Source organism: Mobula birostris, chromosome 13 (assembly GCF_030028105.1).
Source record: "Mobula birostris isolate sMobBir1 chromosome 13, sMobBir1.hap1, whole genome shotgun sequence".
NCBI lineage: Eukaryota > Metazoa > Chordata > Chondrichthyes > Myliobatiformes > Myliobatidae > Mobula > Mobula birostris.
Window position 1 is genome coordinate 41,290,834 of NC_092382.1, and position 21,396 is coordinate 41,312,229.

Genomic DNA, 21,396 nt, shown 5'->3' on the forward strand with positions numbered 1-21,396 from the left:
CACATCAAAGTTGCTGGTGAACGCAGCAGGCCAAGCCGCATCTCTTGGAAGATTTAATCTCTTACTAGCTTTTCGTTCAGTTAGTCCTGACGAAGGGTCTCGGCCCGAAACGTCGACTGAACTTCTTCCTAGAGCTGCTGTCTAGCCTGCTGCGTTCACCAGCAACTTTGAGATGCTACAGATCTGCGTTCAAATGGGAGCGAGGAATTGGATCACGTGACGGGTGGAGGGTCTCCCACCTGAATCGATGACCCTGTTCTTCGCCCCTCACACGCTGCCCGACTCACCTGCGGTATTTTCCACATCATTTCATCTTTACACGAGCTAACATTTTAATATTTGCTCCGTATCTTCCCCGTCCCCATTGCTCCACCCCCCCCCGCCCCCCGCCGGGTCTCAGAATTATAGTTTGAATTCCATCCCGGTCCGACACACAATTCAGACCCAAACGCGAATTGTGCAAGCTTAATTCAAATCACTTGTATGCTTATAAACACTCATTTCCATTCACCCTACTCTGGCCTCACAGGAAGGGAACACTGAACCATCAAGTGAGAAACAGCAGGAGGTGGCCATTCAGTTCCTCAAACCAACAACTTAATGACGACTGCTCTTGCATCGCAGCCACGTGTTCCTGCCTGATCCTCATTTCCTCGATCCCTTCGGTCTCCGCACACCTGCTGACCTCTGTTTTACGTGAAGACGATAACTGAGACTTCATCATCTTCCGGGGATCAGACTGGTGAATCTCCATAACAAATACTCTCTAACCTCTTTGTTAATCCTCTATGGAATTAGTTTCCATCTTCTGCAGCCCCGTGTTGTCCCAACCACTCACCTCCCACCCCTGTCACTATTTCCATCTTCCCACCTCCCCCTCACCTGGATCCACCTCTCACTCCCCAACTCTTGCCCCATCCCCACCCCTCACCTCTTTTCTCGGACTATTTCCCGTCCACTCTCAGTCCAGAGGGAGGGTCTCGGCCCGAAATGTTGACGGTCCATTTCCCTCCACAGATGCTGCCCGACCCACTGAGTTCCTCCGGCAGTTTGTTCTTTGGTCTGTATAACCCGTGTTAGTGTGGGGAGCGGGATTTTACACCATATTCCAGGTACAATCTCAGCAAAACCCAAGTAATTGTTTTGATAATTACCACACAAACATGAGAAAGCCTGCAAATGCTGAAATCCAAAGCAACCACTGCAAAATGCTGGTGAGGACGGCATCAATAGTGAAAGGAGGACAACCACATCCTGGGAATAGATGCAGTGGAAGCGAAGAAACTGAAAAAAGGGAACAGCATTTTAAAGGAGATAAATTGGGAAGAGCTATGGTCGAGATTATCATGGGAATCGTTCATCTTAAGATGGAGGCAGAGAGAGATCAGGAAAGGGCACGGAAGTGTTAGAGATGGACCAACTTATACTAAATAGCTCTTGCAATAAATTCAATGTACCTTTGAATTCCCCCCCTACCCACTGCACCTCAATCCCTCACCATTTAAGCACCCTCTGCATTTCTGTTTCTCTGACAGAGATGGGTGATCTCACGTTTCCCACATTGGGCTCCAGCTGATCTGTTGTTCCCACTACTCCTTTTGCCTCCATTACCCCGAAACTTCAGGCGATACAGATCATAGAACAGTACAGCACAGGAACAGGCCCTTCGGCCCACAATGCTGTGTCGAACCAATTAAATTAGTAATCATCTGTCCAACTAAACTAATTATTTCTGCCTGCACAATGTCCACAATCCTTGAATTTCCCTCACATTCACGAGCCAATCTAAACATCTCTTACAAGTTCCCAATATACCTGCCTCTAACACCGCCCCCCCCCACCGACAGAGAGCACATTACAGTCACACCACTCCCCGTGGAAAAAAAAAACTTGCCTATCACACCTCCGATGAAACAACTCTATCGCATTTTAAATGCTTTCCATCCGGCATTAGATATTTCTACGCTGGGGGAAAGATGCTGTCAATCTACACTACCTGTGCCTCTTTACAAACCTCTATCAAACCTCACCACAGTCTGCATCACTCTAGAGAAACAACCCTGGTTTTATATTGGAATGATCAGGTTCCTGGGAAATGGGTTTGTCAATTTAAATTCATTCTCCTACAGCACAGAGCTTGTCCAACCTCTCATTATAGCTCATGCCCTACAACCTATATCCACCCACCTGACTAGAAACTCTGCTTCATTGCAGAAGGAGGAACATCCAGCCTCATCTACAGAAGCACAAACCTAGGCCAAAGACAAAGCCGAAAGCCAGTTCCGCATTCCAAGACCCCATCACAGGATTATAACCAAAGCACCAACACTCCAGGACTCTTTCCAGTCCGCAATATGCTGCAGTGCCTTGGCTATTCCCAGTTCTAAAATTAACACCCTCTTCCATCCCACAATGCAATTGGAGCCTGATGATGCCTTAACTGGGCAGAGAACCTGCGCCGTGGTCACCAGCAACTAGGAATATATTTTAACGTCCAGAGCAGCTAAACATTTTTCCATTAACTTATTGCTGAGCGGGACCTGGAGCAGCACAATTCGCCGCCACATTTCCCGTAGTGTTGCAAAAACAAAATGCTTTTAATATAAAATTGAAAATGAATCACTGGAAACTCAGTTCAGGTTTCTTTTTGATGCAAAAAAGCTTGACTGACTGCAGGATGTTTGCGATATCCTAGGCAGATTTGTATAAATACAATCCCTACCTACAGTCATTAGTTATCTCTTCATTCCAACACAAACATCATATATTCCGTACAGTGAATGATCAAGGCATCCTGGCATCCACACCGGCTTCTGTGGCCACCGAGGGGCAGTGACCAGAGGGCGATATAAATGTTCAACACTCCTTGCAGCTCTGGTGGGCTGTTACTCTGGTGATGGAGGAAGTGGCTCAGCAGAACTAACTGAACATAGGAAATAAGAAACTTAACCTCACGTGCTCTGAGTTCCATTGTGAGAAAGATGAACAGTGAACACTCAGCTATTTTGTAACAGGGAAGCTAAATTCCCATAGGTTCTTTTAACCCTTCCTTGCGGTGCATCCAGTACATATGTTGGCAATTCCATTTCTGCAGAACTTTCAGCAGAAGCTGGAAAAAAATCAAAACACATTGTTAGATGCGGCCTGTCTTCTCCAAATGGCAACTCTGGGATATTTACAAAAGACATCACACAATGCATTGTGGTGATAACCATGAAGTTTCCTTCTTCGTTCAATTAAGTGGTTAAACATCGCATCATATTCTTGTGTCTGCAAATAACAGACAGCTACGGTCAACCCCAGGCACTGATACAGGTGCAATTCAGATCCTGCTGCTGGACTGAGTGATGGAAGGGAAGATCCCCAGATACAATCCAATGGATTGAGATTGTGATCCCCTATTCCCCTACTGTTGAAAACATCTTGTCCCCATTCAATCTATCCAGAGCTCAGGATTTCATTGAGGTTCCTGTTCCCAGAGTCACAGGCCCAGAGACACCAAATAGTCCCCATACATAAAACGTTTCATTCCAGAATCACTCTTGTGAACTTTGTAAACAGCAACTGTAATGAGCACATTTCCATGTGTAACAGACAATTTGGTGGCCAGATAATTTATTGAGAAAACCTGTGGTTTCCTTACTGCCCCAATAACTGTCTCAAAATATCTGCCGATGATCAGCGTGCTCATCTGTGTATGGAGCCAAAAGAGATGGGAGAGATCTTCAATGATTTCTTTGTGCTTAAATTTACTTGGGAGTCAGAGATAGAACCGAGGGAAGTTAATCAAGTCATGGATTTCATACTGATTATACAACAGGTGCTTATGTCTTGAGGTGAATTAGGATAGATAAATCCCCAGGTCTAGTGTGGAGACTGCAGGAGCCCTGGCAGACACGGTTGTTGCTGGTATTTAAGGAACTGAGTTGAACAGGTTGGAAATTAATTCCCTGGAGCACAGGAAAATGAGGAGAGATGCTAGCAGGGGTTCCCAGCCTTTTTATGCTACACCAGTTGGGAACAGCTGCTGGAGGTATACAAACTATGATGGTAGAATTAGGGTGAATGCATGTAGGCTACTGCCCCTCAGGTTGGGTGAAGGCATGGGTTTAGGGTGAAATGTTACATACTTAATGGGAATTTGTGTGGGAAGTATTTCACTCCGAAGTTGGCACGAATGTTGGATGCAGATTTCAATTGCAGTACTTAGGAGAAGTTTGTACGGGTAAGTGGAAGAGGAAGTTATTAAGGGCTATGGTCTGGATGCATGTGGACGGGTCCTGGCAGAGAATGGCACAGACTTTTTAGTGCTATAAGAGAATGAATTCAGATTGAGCGCCCTACACAAGTACCTTTCCCAGCAGGTTTAAAACATGGAGTCCTGTGCTCAGTTCTGGTTGCCTCACTACAAGAAGGACGTGGGAATCATAGAAACGGCGCAGAGGAGATTTACAAGGATGTTGCCTGGATTGGGGAGCATGCTTTATGAGAATAGGTTGAATGAACTCAGTCTTTTCTCCTTGGAGCGACGGAGGATGAGAGGTGACCTCATAGATGTGTATAAGATGATGAGAGGCATTGATCGTGTGGATAATCAGAGGCTTTTCCCCAGGTCTGGAATAGCTAGCACGAGAGGACATAGTTTTAATGTGATTGGAAGTAGATACAGAGCAGATGTCAGGGATATTTTTTTTTATGCAGAGAGTGGTGAGTGTGTGGAATGGGCTGCCGGCGGCGGTGGTGGAGGCGGAAACGACAGAGTATTTTAAGAGACTCTTAGATGGCTACATGCAGCTCAGAGAAACAGAGGGCCATGGGTAAAGTCTAGGTAGTTCCAAGGTAGGGACATGTTCGGCACAGCTTTGTGGGCCAAAGGGCCTTTATTGTGCTGTAGGTTTACTATGTTTCTATGTTTCCATTCCAACGTAATGTTATATATATAAAAAAACTGCAAATTCAAGAAACACTCAACAGTTAAAGAATATCTGTGGAAAGGAAACAAAGTTAATGCTTCAGCTCCAACATCCTGCGTCAAAATGGCTTCAAAGAACTTCTGATCTGCTCCAGCATCTAGAGTGTTTCTTTAATTTCCAGCTGCTCACAGACAGGCGACAGTGAGTGGGAATTTCCAAATCTGGTGAGAATACTGAAACCGAGGTAGATAACCAACGATGGAAACACTGAACAGCTCGTTCCAGATACTCACTAGCTCTGTGTATTGAGATTACCTCTCAGGTGTCTCTGAGCTCTCTGCTCTTTTGTATCTGTGCCCATTCACTTTGGACTCCCCAACCATGGGGAACAATCCTTGGCATATTCGGCTGGGCATCAAGGACATTACAAAATAAGTTAGGAAAAATAGCTTTGACTCTACCAGTGATGACCCCCACGTGCTCCAAACAATGCTTCGAGGCGCGAAACACAAACCAGCCACGAAAGCTACCCCTTCCTAAGTTTGAATAGATTTCAACAGGTACATTTAACGTCAGAGAAATGTATACAATATACATCCTGCATATTTTTTTCTTCATAAACATCCATGAAAACAGAGGAGTGCCCTAAATCATGAATGACAGTTAAATGTTAGAACCCCAAATCCCCGCAAGATCCCCCTCCCATATATAAGCAGCAGCAAAGCAACACCCCCCCCCCCCAACCAGCAAAAAGCATCGGCAATCCGCACCGAATACTCAAACATGTGTCAAAGCATCAGTAATGACACAGACTTGCAATACCCCGAAGACTACTCGTTCACCCGGTATTCGACAGACCACAGGCTCTCCCTCTCTCCCTAATAAGGGAAAAAAAGAGGTTTTCCCATTTCACAGGTGCGCAGCCACTCTTTGTAACAAGAGCAGATGAATGGACTCTGCAGAGGTTAAACCCCTGTGAGGCTGCCGGGACAGAAAGCATACCAAGCCGAGTGCTCCGGCAGTACGCACACCAGCTCACTGGTGACTTCACGGCCACCGTCAACACTTCACTCATCCTGGCTTCAAATCAACCAGCATCATCCCTGTACTAAAGATCTCTACACCACACTGGTCACTCACCAATATACTTACTGACAGAACAACTATTTGACAAATTCCAGCTATTCTGTCTAAACACACACCTGTGCTACTGGGTGTTGGGCTTCTTAACCAAGAGGCATCGGACAGTCAGGATGTACATCCGCTTCTCACTGCCCAGCATTCTCAACACAGACTGTGTGCTGAGCCCAGTACTGTACACTCTGCTCACACAGGACTGCACGGCCAAATACCCAAGCAATCACATTGTCAAGTTCGCCAATAACACGACAGTGGTGGGGTCCATCACTAATATCAATGAGATGACATACAGAGAGAAGGGCTGAGGGGCTGGTGCCAGGCAAATAACCTCTTCCTCAGTGTCAACGAGATAAAGCAGGTGGTTCTCGACTTCAGGAGAACTTTCACCGCTCGCACACATCTTTACATCAGCAGCATAGCCGTGGAAACTGGGAACAGTTTCAAAGTAATGGCCATGCACATCTCACACAACTTCTCATGGTCCCAGAAGACATCCCATACATTCAGGAAAGCTCCCGAACATCTCAACTTTCCGAGGAGGCTGAAAAGAGATGGACTCTGTATAGTACATGTAGACGCACGTTCTTCAACAGATGTACAGTAGAGAACATCCTAAGAAGCTGCACCACTGTACTGTGGCAAACAGGAAGGCTCTACAATGGTTAGTCAAACTGCCCAACAAATCACTGTCATCAGCCAACCCACCATCAAGGTCGTAGATGCAGACTGGTGCCGGAAAAAGGCCAATAAGATCATAAAGTCTCCCACCCACCTTGCTCATAAATTGCATGTCCTACTCCCACCAGTGACGAGGCCACATAACATCCACACCAGGACCAGCAAACTCAAAAATAGTTATTTTCCACAAGCATTAAGCCTGATCAACACCTCAATTCCCTAAACCACCCTCCACATTTCCTCTCAGTCACCGTATATCCAGACACTCCTCTGCCTAGCGTCATTTTATGGACATACAATCAATGTTTTAAGGAGCTATCATATATTATGCGTTTTTTTAAAAATTATTATTGTGGTCTTTATCTTATTGTGTTTTGTTTTCTGCATTTGCTCCAGGGTAACAATTATTTCGTTCTCCTTTACACATGTATGGGAACGACGTTAAACAATCCTGAATCTTGAAACCTGAGGAAAATACCACAATCTACCACATCGTCTATACTCCCTCTTGATCTTATAAACTCCTACAATGTCACCCTCATTCTCCCGTGGCATAAAGATCCATCTCTCCCAACCTCTCCCTATAACTCGGCCCTCTAGTCCAGACACATCCTCATCAATCTCCCCTGATCCCAGTGAGCTTGATCATGTCTTTCCTACAATAGGGTGAACAGAATTGTACATAATTCTCTGTGTAGCCTCACCCACAATTTATATAACTACAATGTCCATAATCCAAACGCAATTTCCTAACTGATGAAGGCCAGCATCATTAAAGCCTTCTTTCCCACCATCTATACTTGCCCGTCCACTTTCAGTGAACTGTACCCTTGTACTCCCAGGTCCCTCTGTTCCACAACACTCCGTGCCCTCCCATTCACAATACCAGTCCCACCCGGGTCGGACTGTCCAAAATGCACCATCTCCCACTTGTTCAAGTTGAAAACCATTTGCCATTCCTCAGCCTATCTCCATAACTGACCAAGATCTCTTGGAAATTCATTGTAACCTGCTGCATTATCAACCAGACTCCTGAATTTCGTATCAAACCTGCTAATCGTGCCATGTACATTAATGTACAAATCTATGGTATGAATAATGAATTACAGAGGTCTCAATAGTGACTCGTACATTCCAATTGGCACAAGCCTGCATTCGCTAAATCCATCTTCAATCATCACCCACTGCTTCTTGTTCTTGACCCCGGTGTGAATCCTTCTCGTAAGCTCCCCGTGAATCCCACGTAACCTAACCTTCCAGATCAGCTGTCATGCAGGATCTTGTTAAAGTCTTTACCAAAGTCATTTCAAACAACATCACTGCCCAACTTCGTCTATCCCTAATTACCTCTTTAGAAAACTCCGAAATATTTGGCATTCATGACATCCTACTGGGTAGTGTAGTCTGTGATTTCCCCATAAGCAATGTCTAACCACCCGAGACTGCAACTTCAACTGCAGTCTGAGAAAATTCCAATCCCAGTTGCAGAATTACCATCCTGGACTGAAGCCCTTGTAGTGCCAGTCCTATATTCTGAGAGACTCGCCACCTGAATATTATAATCCACATACAGACGCTTCATTGCCGGCGATTTGCCGTGATATTCCTGCCATTTTCGACTCACAACCTGACGTAGAACTGGAACCTAAGGACCCTCTGTCTGTGGCAATGCTCAAGCTGGTTAACCATGCTGTTAACCAGATTGTGAGAGGATGCAGAAACACTTAGATTATAAGACCATAAAACATAGGTGGAAAATTAGGCCATCTGGCCCATCGAGACTGCCCCGCCATTCAATCATGGCTGATCATTATCTTTTTTCTCCTCAACCCCTGTTCCCGGCCTTCTCCCCGCAATCTTTGATGCCATATCCAATCAAAAACCTATCAATCTCTGACTTAAATACACCCAACGACTTGGCTTCCAAGTAGCTCGTGGCAACCAATTGCACAGATTTACCACCTTTTGGCTTTTGTTTTAATTAAATGCAATCGTGAACAATAGCCAGATCAGAAATGCTGATCAAGTCAGCTAGTTCTCAAAGAGATCTCTGCTAGGCCAATCAGATGGCTCACTGCTGCTCAGCTAGAAACAAACCCGAGCAGTGCGGCGGAGGTATGTGCTAAGCATGACCTGATCTGAAAGCAGAACTTTTCTGCTGAAGAAAGTTCTCCTCATCTCTGTTTTGAAAGGGCACCCCTCTATCTTGAGGCTGTGCCCTCTGGTCCTAGACTCTCCCACTATGGGAAACATCCTTTCCACATCTACTCTGTCTAGGACTTCCAACATTTCAACAAGGTTTCAATGCGATATCCCCTCATCCTTTAATTCCAGTGAGTACAGACCCAGAGCCATCAAACGCTCCTCGTATGATAACTCTTTCATTCCTGGAATCATCTTTGTGAATCTCCTCTCGACCCTCCCTAATGCCAGCACATTTTTTCTAAGGCGGGGGGTCCAAAATTGTTCACCATACTCAAGGTGAGGCCTCACCGTTGCCTTATAAAGCCTCAGCATCACATCCTTGCTCTTGTATTCCAGAGCTCTTAAAATTAATGCTAACGTGGCACTTGCCTTCCTCGCCACAGATTCAACCTACAAGTCAAATTCCAGGGTGTTCTCAACAAGGACTCCCAAGTCCCTCTGCATCTCAGATTCCTGCATCTTCTCCCAGTTTAGAAAATATTCTGCACATTTATTTCTACTACTAAAGTGCATGACCATGCATTTTCCGACATTGTATTTCATTTGCCACTTTCCCGTCCATTCTCCGAATCTGTCGAAGTCCTTCTGCATCCTACCTGTTTCCTCAACACTACCTGCGTATCCACTGATCTTCGTATCATTTGCAAACTTGGCAACAAAGCCACCTATTGCACATCAAAATCATTTATATACAGAATAAAAAAAGTGGTCCCAACACCGACCCCTGCAGAACACCAGTAGTCACTTGCAGCCAACTAGAAAATGATCCTTTTATTCCCAGTCGCTGCCTCCGACCAACCAGCCAATGCTCGAAACATGTTAGTAATATTCCTGTAATACCATGGGCTCTTATCTTGGCAAGTATCCTTATGTGTGGTACCTTGTCAAAGGCCTTCAGAAAGTCTAAATATACAACATCCACTGCATCCCCTTTGTTTATCCTACTTGTAATCTCCTCAATGAATTCCAACAGGTTCGTCAGGCAGGATTTTCCTTGAAGGAAACCACATGGACTTTGTGCTATCTTGTTCTGTGTCCCCAAGTACTCCATCACCTCATCCTTAACAATTGAATGTAACATCTTCACAACCACTGAGTTCAGGCTAACTGGTCTATAATTTCCTTTCTGCTGCCTTCTTATGCTGTTTGGGGCTTCAGCTTGCCTCTAGCAGCTAAACGGAGCACATTTGATCACTATCTTATCGCTGTGTGGGATCTTGCCCTGCACAGTTGGCTTTCATGTTTCCCACAGTGTAGCAGGAACAAAACGCAACATTATAAAGTGGAAAATGCTGGGAACTCAGTACATCAGGCTACATCTGTGAAAGGACAAATGGTGGAAGACCCTGTTTCAGAAGTGGGATCGCCCAAGATGCTGCCGATCGGTTGAGCGTTTCCTGTATCTTCTTCTTCTTGCATTTAATTTCCTGCAACCGTAGTTCTTTTTTTCCTCTTCATTTTAATGCACCGATCGTAACTGATAGCAAAATATCAACAACACCCCAAACTGTGTAAATGTCACCTCATTCCACCAGTTTGTTAGTTTGAGTTCATTCTGACCCTGGTGTATACAGTCAATGCTCACAGCACCCTTTCCTCACACAATCATTCTGTTGCATTTGCTCCCGAGTACACTGTCTCTGCGCTGAGGTGCAGTGACCACAGAGCGATTAAAGAAAAAAAAATGTGGAACACTTCTTGCAGCCCTGGTGGGCTGTTACCTTGGAAACGGAGGAAGTGGCTCACCAAAAATAACCGAAAAGGTAAATAACAAACTCAACATCTTATGCTGCCAGTTTCATTGTGACAAATATTAACACTGCAGCCATTTTGAAATGACAAATCTAAAATTATAAAGGCTGTTTTTAACCATGCCTCGTGCTGTATTGAATTAAACCTCTCGTAGTTCTGGCTAACAAAAAATGATTCATACTTCACGATCAATAATATATTGCCATAAATATACCCAATGATAGCCTCCACCACCATCTGTTGCAAAAAACTCCTCAGATCGACCACTCTTTGGCTGAAGAAGTTTCTCTCATCTCAGTTTAAAAGGGAAGCTTGTTTATTCTGCGGCTGTCCTCTCATTCCCCAGACTCCCCGTCTGATGGAAACATTCTCCTCACGTCCACTGTATCCAGGCTGTTCGGCATTCTGTGGGTTTAAATAAGATCCCGTCCACCTCTATACTTCTGAACTCCGTGGAGTACAGGCCCAGAGACATCAAATGCTTGTCGAACAAAAACCCTGTCAGTCCTGAGATTTTTCTTGCGAACCTTGTGAGCAACAATTGTACTGAACACATTTTCAGGAATAACTGGGAAATTGGTAGCAGGATGATTTACAGGGAAAACACGATGCTTTTTTTTTACTGTTCCACTAAGTATCACAAAGCAAAAGCCGGTGCACAGGTCCATTTTCAGAAGAACACAGTTAGCGATTTGGGCTCACAACCATTTGTTAGAATGGCTTCAAATATTTCCCATTTTTAGTGCAGATTTCCAGCATCTTGAGAGTCTGCCTGATTTCCACCAATTAATAATTTTTCAAAACTCGTTAGATTCTGGACTAGTTCCTGAGGATTGGAGGGTGGCTAATGTAACTCCACTTTTTAAAAAAGGAGGGAGAGAGAAACCGGGGAATTATAGACCGGTTAGCCTAACGTCGGTGGTGGGGAAACTGCTGGAGTCAGTTATCAAGGATGTGATAACAGCGCATTTGGAAAGCGGTGAAATCATCGGACAAAGTCAGCATGCATTTGTGAAAGGAAAATCATGTCTGACGAATCTCATAGAATTTTTTGAGGATGTAGCTAGTAGAGTGGATAGGGGAGAACCTGTGGATGTGGTATATTTGGATTTTCAGAAGGCTTTTGACAAGGTCCCACACAGGAGATTAGTGTGCAAACTTAAAGCACACGGTATTCGGGGTAAGGTATTGGTGTGGGTGGAGAGTTGCTTAGCAGACAGGAAGCAAAGAGTGGGAATAAACTGGACCTTTTCAGAATGGCAGGCGGTGACTAGCGGGGTACCGCAAGGCTCAGTGCTGGGACCCCAGTTGTTTACAATATATATTAATGACTTGGATGAGGGAATTAAATGCAGCATCTCCAAGTTTGCGGATGACACGAAGCTGGGGGGCAGTGTTAGCTGTGAGGAGGATGCTAAGAGGATGCAGGGTGACTTGGATAGGTTGGGAGAGTGGGCAAATTCATGGCAGATGCAATTTAATGTGGATAAATGTGAAGTTATCCACTTTGGTGGCAAAAAAAGGAAAACAGATTATTATCTGAATGGTGGCCGATTAGGAAAAGGGGAGGTGCAACGAGACCTGGGTGTCATTATACACCAGTCATTGAAAGTGGGCATGCAGGTACGGCAGGCGGTGAAAAAGGCGAATGGTATGCTGGCATTTATAGCGAGAGGATTCAAGTACAGGAGCAGGGAGGTACTACTGCAGTTGTACAAGGCCTTGGTGAGACCACACCTGGAGTATTGTGTGCAGTTTTGGTCCCCTAATCTGAGGAAAGACATCCTTGCCATAGAGGGAGTACAAAGAAGGTTCACCAGATTGATTCCTGGGATGGCAGGACTTTCATATGAAGAAAGACTGAATGAACTGGGCTTGTACTCGTTGGAATTTAGAAGATTGAGGGGGGATCTGATTGAAACGTATAAAATCCTAAAGGGATTGGACAGGGTAGATGCAGGGAAATTGTTCCTGATGTTGGGAAAGTCCAGAACGAGGGGCCACAGTTTGAGGATAGAGTTGAAGCCTTTTAGGACCGAGATTAGGAAAAATTTCTTCACACAGAGAGTGGTGAATCTGTGGAATTCTCTGCCACAGGAAGCAGTTGAGGCCAGTTCATTGGCTATATTTAAGAGGGAGTTAGATATGGCCCTTGTGGCTACGGGGGTCAGGGGATATGGAGGGAAGGCTGGGGCGGGGTTCTGAGTTGGATGATTAGCCATGATCATAATAAATGGCGGTTCAGGCTCGAAGGGCCGAATGGCCTACTCCTGCACCTATTTTCTATGTTTCTAATATACAGGTGACAGTGAGGGGAGATTTCTAAACACAGTTTGAACACCAAACTCACGGGTCTATATCTACTGTTGCAAACACGGAACAGCCCATTTACTCACAGCCTCTCTCTGTGAGGGATGGGATGGTAACTCATCCTCTCCTCAGATTAGCAGTCATTGCTTCCAAAGGAACTCCAGAAACAAACATCTGAGCGCATAGCAGAAATACTCGCTCAACACCTCATAAACCTGGGCAGCTCGATCCCCGACTCTATTGTACTTAGATCTAAATCTGTGAAATGCCAGGACCCAAACTCACAGGGTCACACAGCTATATCTGCCACCCAGCGACCCCGAAATCCTCGCACATCGGCCCACATCTCACAGTGAGTGGTGTAATCAGCGATTGCCCCACAACCAATGTCCAGCTGCCCGTGACTTCTGATTCATTGTGGATGGAGGAACATCCAGCCCCGTCTGTATAACTACTGACCTAGGCCAAATCCCAAATGCTGCGAGCTCCATATGCCCGGTGTTTCCCAGGAATACAACCCAAGCACTGATTTTCCAAGGACTCCTTGTTGCCGGTAATATGCTGCAAGTTTCTCGGATATTCAGAGTTCAAAAAACTAACACTCCTGTGTCAACCTGTGTCAAACGGGAATCTGATGATCCTCTGACTGGGCCAGAGATCGGTCTAGAAAACCTGGGCGTGGGTCACTAGATACTGGGTTACGTTTCACCGAGCACTCATTCCACAGAGACGCAACACAGGGCGTCATAGGAAGTCATTCCTGCCTGTGGCCATCAAACTTTACAACTCCGTCCTTGGAGGGTCAGACCCCCTGAGCCAATAGGCTTGTCCTGGACTTATTTCCTGGCATAATTTACATATTACTATTTAACTATTTATGGTTTTATTACTATTTAATTATTTATGGTGCAACTGTAACGAAAACCAATCTCCCCCGGGATCAATAAGGTATGACTTAAAAACTTCTTCGAGTACAAGAAGGACGAGACTGCGCAGATGCGTGACGTCACAGGACAGCGCGGAGAGTTTAAAAAGGCAGGTTGCTGCCAACGGCTATCTTTTGGATCGGGACCACAGAGCGTCGTGGGAGCTGAATTCTGAAGGAAGGCAGTTTTTTTAAAAACTTCTTCGAGGGCAAGAAGGATGAGACTGCGCAGGCGCGTGACGTCACAGGAGAGCGCGGAGAGTTTAAAAAGGAGACCACCCTATACAGCGGGCAGCGGAGTCAGTGGGAGCAGAATGTAGGGCTTTGAGTTCAACGGGCTTCGGCGGTAAACGGGAAGAGGCGAGAGCGAAGCACCAACTCTTTTTTTTTCTCCCCCTCCCACCCTTTTCGCGAATCGGCCCGGACAGACAGGAACAGCAGTGCTCTCAGAGCTAACGGGTACGAGCTAACTGTTTGAAGTTCGTCTGTTTGGCGAGGTATGTGGGTGAGCAGACTTATTTTTCCTGTTTCTGTAGAACCAGTATCCTGGCAGGAAGGTTTAATGGACCTGTTAGGGAGGGTTTAATTCCTGTAGAATTAGATAGCATGCCTGCAGGGTTAGTGCTTTGTTCAGGGTGTCAGATGTGGGAATCCTGGGAGACCTCCAGCCTCCCTGATGGCTACATCTGCGCCAGGTGCACCGAGATGCAGCTCCTCAGAGACCGTGTTCGGGATCTGGAGCTGCAGCTTGATGACCTACTGCTTATCAGGGAAAGTGAAGATGTGATAGACAGGAGCTACAGGGAGGTAGTCATCCTAGGCTACAGGGGTGAGAACTAGGTCACTGTCAAGAGAGGGATGGGGAATGCCCGGATAGTGGAGAGCACACCTGTGGCTGCCCCCTCAGCAACAAATATATTGTTCTGGATGCTGTTGAGGAGGATGACCTGACAGGGGACGCCCACGGTGATCGGTTCTCTGGCACTGAGCCTGGTGCTGTTGTGCAGGACAGACGGAGGGAAAAGGGGAATGTGGTAGTCGCAGAGGATTTCATAGTCAGGGGAACAGACAGGAGATTCTGTGAGCCTGACAGAGATACCCGCATGGTGTGTTGCCTCCCAGGTGCCAGGGTACGGGATGTCTCGAATCGGGTCCTGAATATTCCGAAGGGGCAGGGTGAGCAGCCAGTTGTCCTGGTATATATTGGTACCAATGACATAGATTGGACAAAGGAGGAGGTCCCGAAGAGAGATTTCCAGGAGTTAGGAAGGAAGCTGAGAAGCAGGACCTCCAGGGTAGTAATCTCGGGATTGCTACCTGTGCCACGTGCTAGCGAGGGCAAGAATAGTAGGATCAGGCTGATGAATGCGTGGCTGAGAGACTGGTGCAGGGGGCAGGGCTTCAGATTCTTGGATAATTCGGATCTCTTCTGGGTGAGTGTGAGCTCTTCCAAAAGTACCAGTTACACCTGAACCCGAAGGGGACCAGTATCCTGGCAGGAAGGTTTAATGGACCTGTTAGGGAGGGTTTAAACTAATTTGGCAGTGGGATGGGAACCGGCACGATAGAATGGAGGAAGGGGAAAAACGAAATAAATCCAGGAGAGTGAGCAGTAAAGATGTCAGGAAAGACAGGCAGGTGATGGGGCAAATTTGCAGCCATTGGGATGAGTTACAGTGCAATAAACTTGCCGTGCAATCAAAGCAGAAAATACCAAATGCTGGTCTTAAGATGCTATACTGAAATGCACGCAACATAAGGAATAAGGTGGATGATCTTGTCGTACAGCTGCAGATTGGCAGGTATGATATTGTGACCATCACTGAGACGTGGTTAAAGGATGCATGTCTCTGGGAGCTGAACGTCCAAGGATACACGGTGTATCGGAAAGATAGGCAGGTAGGCCGATGGGCTGGCGTGGCTTTATTAGTAAGAAATGATATTAAATCATTAGAAAGAGGTGATATAGGATCGGGAGGTCCAGAATCTTTATGGGTTGAGCTAAGAAATCGCAGGGGTAAAAGGACCCTGATGGGAGTTATATACAGACCTCCAAACAGCTGCAGCGATGTGGACTACAAATTACAACAGGAAATGGAAAAGGCTTGTCCGAAGGGCAGTGTTATGATAATTGTGGGGGATTTTAACATGCACGTGGATTGGGAAAATCAGGTCGGCACTGGATCTCAAGAGAGAGAATTTGTAGAATGTCTGCGAGATGGCTTTTTAGAGCAACTTGTTGTTGAGCCCACTTGGGGATCGGCTGTACTGGATTGGGTATTGTGTAATGAACCGGAGGTCATTGGAGAGATTGAGGTGAAGGAACCCTTAGGAGGCAGTGATCATAACATGATTGAGTTCACTGTGAAATTTGAAAAAGAGAAGCTGAAATCTGATGTGTCAGTATTTCAGTGGAGTAAAGGAAATTACAGTGGCATGAGAGAGGAACTGGCCAAAGTTGACTGGAAAGGGACACTGCCTGGAAAGACGGCAGAGCAGCAGTGGCTGGAGTTTATGCGAGAAGTGAGGAATGTGCAAGACAGGTATATTCCAAAAAAAGAAGACATTTTCGAATGGAAAAAGGATGCAATCGTGGTTGACAAGAGAAGTCAAAGCCAAAGTTAAAGCAAAGGAGAGGGCATACAAGGAAGCAAAAATTAGTGGGAAGACAGAGGACTGGGAAGTTTTTAAATCCTTAAAAAAGGAAACTAAGAAGTCATTAAGAGGGAAAAGATTAACAATGAAAGGAGGCTAACAAATAATATCAAAGAGGATACTGAAAGCTTTTTCAAGTATATAAAGAGTAAAATGCAGGTGAGAGTAGATATAGGACCGATAGAAAATGATGCTGGAGAAATTGTAATGGGAGATCAGGAGATGGCAGACGAACTGAACAAGTATTTTCCATCAGTCTTCACTGAGGAAGACAGCAGTATACCGGACACTTAAGGGTGGCAGGGAAGAGAAGTGTGCGCATCACAATTACGGCAGAGAAAGTACTCAGGAAGCTGAATAGTCTCAAGGTAGGCAAACCTCCCGGACCAGATGGAATGCACCTTCATGTTCTGAAGGATGTAGCTGTGGAGATTGCGGAGATATTAGCAATGATCTTTCAAAAGTCAATAGATTCTGACATGGTCAGGAGGACTGGAAGATTACAAATATCACTCCGCTATTTAAGAAGGGGGAAAGGAGGCAAAAAAAGGAAATTATAGACCTGTTAGCTTGACATCAGTGCTTGGGAAGTTGTTGGAGTCGATTGTTAAGTACGACGTTACGGAGTACCTGGAGGCATATCAAAAGATAGGCAGATCTCAACGTGGTTTCCTTAAAGGAAAATCCTGTTTGACAAACCTATTGCAATTTTTTGAGGAAATTACAAGTAGTCTGGACAAGGGAGATGCAGTGGATGTTGGATATTTTAGAGTTTCAGAAGGCTTTTGACAAGGTGCCACACATGAGGCTGGTTAACAAGATAAGAGCCCATGGAATTACAGGAAAGTTACATACGTGTATGGAGGTTGGCTGATTGGCAGGAAATAGAGAGTGGGAATAAAGGGATCCCATTCTTCTTGGCTGCCGGTTACCAGTGGTGTTCCACAGTGGTCCATGATGGGTCTGCTTCTTTTTGCGTTGTACATCAAAGATTTGAATTATGGAATAGATAGCTTTGTGGCTAAGTTTACTGATGATACAAAGATAGGTGGAGGGACCGGTAGTGCGGAGGAAACAGAAAGTCTGCAGAGAGTCGTAGATTGGGAGAATGGGCAAAGAAGTGGCAAATGAAGTACAGTGTTGGGAAGTGTATGGTTATGCACTTTTGCAGAAGAAATAAACGGGCAGACTATTATTTAAATGGGGAAAGAATTCAAAGTTCTGAGATGCAACAGGAGTTGGGAGTCCTCGTACAGGATACCCTTAAAGTTAACCTCCAGGTTGAGTCGGTAGTGAAGAAGGCGAATGCAATGTTGGCATTCATTTCTAGAGGAATATGGTACAGGAACAGGGATGTGATGTTGAGGGTGTATGAGGCACGGGAAAGACCTCATTTGGAGTACTATGTGCAGCTTTGGTCTCCTTATTCAAGAAAGGATGTGCTGACATTGGAGAGGGTACAGAGAAGATTCACTAGAATGATTCCGGGAATGAGAGGGTTAACATATGAGGAACGTTTGTCCGCTCTTGGACTGTATTCCTTGGAGTTTAGAAGAATGAGGAGAGACCTCAGAAACATTTCGAATGTTAAAAGGCATGGACAGAGTGGATGTGGCAAAGTTGTTTCCCATGATGGGGGAGTCTAGTACGAGAGGGCATGACTTAAGGATTGAAGGGTGCCCTTTCAGAACAGAAATGCGAAGAAATTTTTTTAGTCAGAGGGTGGTGAATCTGTGGAATTCGTTGCCCCATGCGGCAGTGGAGGCCAAGTCATTGGATGTATTTAAGGCAGAGATTGATGGGTATCTGAGTAGCCAGGGCATCAAAGGTTATGGTGAGAAGGCGGGGACTGGGACTAAATGGGAGAATGGATCAGCTCATGATAAAATGGCGGAGCAGACTCGATGGGCCGAATGGCTGACTTCTGCTCCTTTGCCTTATGGTCTTATAAAGAATGCAACAATTGAAAATCAAAATGAGTCTTCGGCTTGAAAAATGGGACACTCCAATTGAGGATGCGTTCGGTGTTGATGTAAAAGTACAAGACTGCAGAGGGAGAGGCTGGGATGGGAGTAAATTGTTGAAATCAGATGACATTCAAAATGAAAACTGGGGCGATCCACATGCATCAGGCGCAGGCTATTCACAAAGAGATCTGTGGATCTGTGTTTGACTTCTCCTATATAGAGGAGGCAAAGTAGTGAACAGAACGCAGTGTATAACTTTGCAAGTTTAAAGGTCAAAGAAATTTTATCCAAGTACATATATGTCACCATATACAACGGTGAGATTTGTTTTCGTGTGGGCATGCACAGTAAATACAAGAAACACGACAAAATCACTGGAATCCTTCACTGAACAGGACAAAACACACACACACACACACACACACACAATGTGCAAAAAGCAGCAAGCCATGCAAATACAAAACAGAAAAAAAATATTAATCATAATTATCTTCACCATCATCACCATTAAGGAATAAGCAATAAATATTGAGTACGTGAGATGTAGAGTCCTTGAAAGCGAGTCCATATGTCGCGGGAATAATTCAGTGATGGGGAGAGGGAAGTTGAGTGAATAAATACTCGAATATGGTGGTGTGAGTCTTGGGCTTCTGTACCTTCTGCTTGATGGCAACAGTGAGAATAAAGCATGACCTGGGTGGCTGTCGTGTTTTGTTTCTAATGACACTAACATGCGCCGCCCAGGACAAATCCTCTGAAATAATAAGACCGAGGAAAATAAAGTTGCAGACCATCTCCATTCCTGATCTGAGGATGAGAACTGGGTAAAGGACCACCGGTATCCTCCTCATAATACCGTAAACCGCTTCTTGGTCTTGCTGACACTGAGTGAGAGGGTGCTGCTGGGGCAAAACTCAGCCAGATAATCAGTCTCTCTCCATTATGCCGATTCGTCACCTCCTTTGTTTCGGACAAAGACAATGAACACCATGGCTGGGTGAAGTGTAACCACTGTCTGAATGATCTGTAATGACAGTTTCGGTCCATGGATAATGAGAAGTTAAGAATTGATAGGAGAAGTGTTGCAGCTTCCTCAGCTGAGGACGAAATATCACAGGACGAAACCAACAAATATTTCGACGACTAAACAAAATAACGAGGCAAATAAGCAAGTTCCCGAATCAATGCGGAACTGCTGCAAACTGCTTCACTTCTAAGTAATTAATTAATAATCTGGAGATTTTGTTTACGAAGAATTTCTGTTTAAACTATTTGGCTTAAAAGACGTGATTTATTTAGGAATAATTGCAGCTGTGCAGTGCGGGGCGAAGTCTGGGCTCCCAAATTCGCTATTGTCGTTATTATAAAATTAATTAATAAAAACACACAATTTGATGACCAAAGTAAATGCACCGCAGAACTGACTGCGGGCGCTAATGTTGCGAGCATAAAAACTTTTCTTATTCATAACCCATTCCCCGTGACTGATGTTGCTGACTACCAAACTTATTAATATCACTACTGAGCCGGTACAGCAACGAACCAATTAATTCCATTTGCTTAGAGTGTTTCTTCTTCAATACTTCGAATTCGCTCAAACCACAGTCTTGAGTTTATGAAATGTTGACGACATTAATGAAACCTTCGGAATATTTGTTTGCAATTTCAACCAAGTTCTAGTCGGATATTACTTCTGCAATCTATTTAACGTCAACACATACTTCATCCCATTTTTGAGCTCCTCTCTGAACTTCCTTTGCGTCAGCCCATAGATGCAAGTGTTGGTGCAGGTACTCAGATACATTAGCATAATAGAACACTTTTGAAAGATGTATATCGTAGTATTCAAATGTTTGTCAGTGAAGGAATGATTCACCGTTTGCCAGTTCATAGAGTGTATTATATAAGGCATCCACAGTACAATGAAATTGCCTGACAGAGCGAACAACAAAATAATAGACTTTCTCCGGTTCTCCACTTCAGGGTCTTTTTGATTTTCAGTGTTGCTCCGGAGTCCCTTACGGACTCTATTTGCCGCTATAATGTGTCTCGCTGTTAAACCGTTACATAAAAGGATTAAACCAATTGGTAATAAAGGTGTTTTGATGCTGTCAAATAGCTCGTAGGCCTTCCACACTGGTGAAGTGAAGTACTCTGGTATGAAGACGCAACGCCACGGTACTTTGTTGATTACTACATGAGGCTCCACTACAAAGTAAAACGGGATGCACCTGACAAAGCCCACGATGCTCACTGTTACTATCATCACGGTCGCCACTCTCTCGGTGCAGTAGCGTTTCCGAAGATTCTGACAGCAAATCGCAACGTACCGATCGATTGTGAAAGCAACTGTGAGCCAAACGGAGCCGTCGAAGCCTGCAATTTTAAGCACAAATGTCAAAGCGCAAACCGGATTGATGTGCAAGAAGGTTGCGTACATGTAGAGATTATTGATATCCTCAACTATAACTACAATGGCAACGACAATGAGATCTGCCGTAGCCATTCCCACCAGGTAGCGAGTGATACATTTGGAGAGTCCACATTTTCCTCGGGACAGGATCACAATCGCCGTTAAATTCACTGCAATATAAAGAGAAAATAGAGGTTAACTTTAAAGAAGTTCAATCGAATCATTTCCCCCGGTTAACCAATGAGAATAATGCCGATTGCAATGAGCATACACCGGTAAGGCTACAGTCATCTGTGTTAGCGGCGTACTTGCGCTTAAAAAGCCAGGTTGTAAATAATAGACTTGACAGTGTTTCATAAAGTAAGATGAAATCACTGAGAGGAATATGCCTCCCGAAAATGTTGCAGACGTCCGATGAGAGAGAGAGAAAAATAATGC